The sequence below is a fragment of the Brassica oleracea genome, chromosome C4 (genome assembly GCF_000695525.1).
Source record: "Brassica oleracea var. oleracea cultivar TO1000 chromosome C4, BOL, whole genome shotgun sequence".
NCBI classification, from domain to species: domain Eukaryota; kingdom Viridiplantae; phylum Streptophyta; class Magnoliopsida; order Brassicales; family Brassicaceae; genus Brassica; species Brassica oleracea.
Window position 1 is genome coordinate 31,513,833 of NC_027751.1, and position 464 is coordinate 31,514,296.

Below are 464 nucleotides of genomic sequence, written 5' to 3' on the forward strand. Positions count from 1 at the left end.
GTAAGTCGTCTGATGTACAGTATTCAACAGACGACTTACTTACTGGTAAGTCGTCTGATGTACAGTATTCAACAGACGACTTACTAGTAAGTCGTCCAAACCGGACCGAACCTTTAATTTTACAATGTACTTTTAAACCTAACTGGATTATTTACCGGACATATATAAGGTGTTTTTTTTATTCACTATTTCGCGAAATTCAGAAAACCCTAACGCCGTTTCTCTCAAAGGCAATGATTTCGAAGGCGATTTCCGTCGATTCTCTCTAATCCATCGTTCTCACCGACGATTATCTCTCTGTCGTTATCACCGTCGTTCTCAACACCGTTCTCACAGCCGCTTCCTCTATTTAAGATCAGAGAGGAAACCCTAGCGCACATTCTCTCAGAGGCGTCTCGTTGAACTCCGCCGCCGGTAAGTTATATCTCTTACTGTCGAGTGATTGATTGAGGAAAAGATGAACA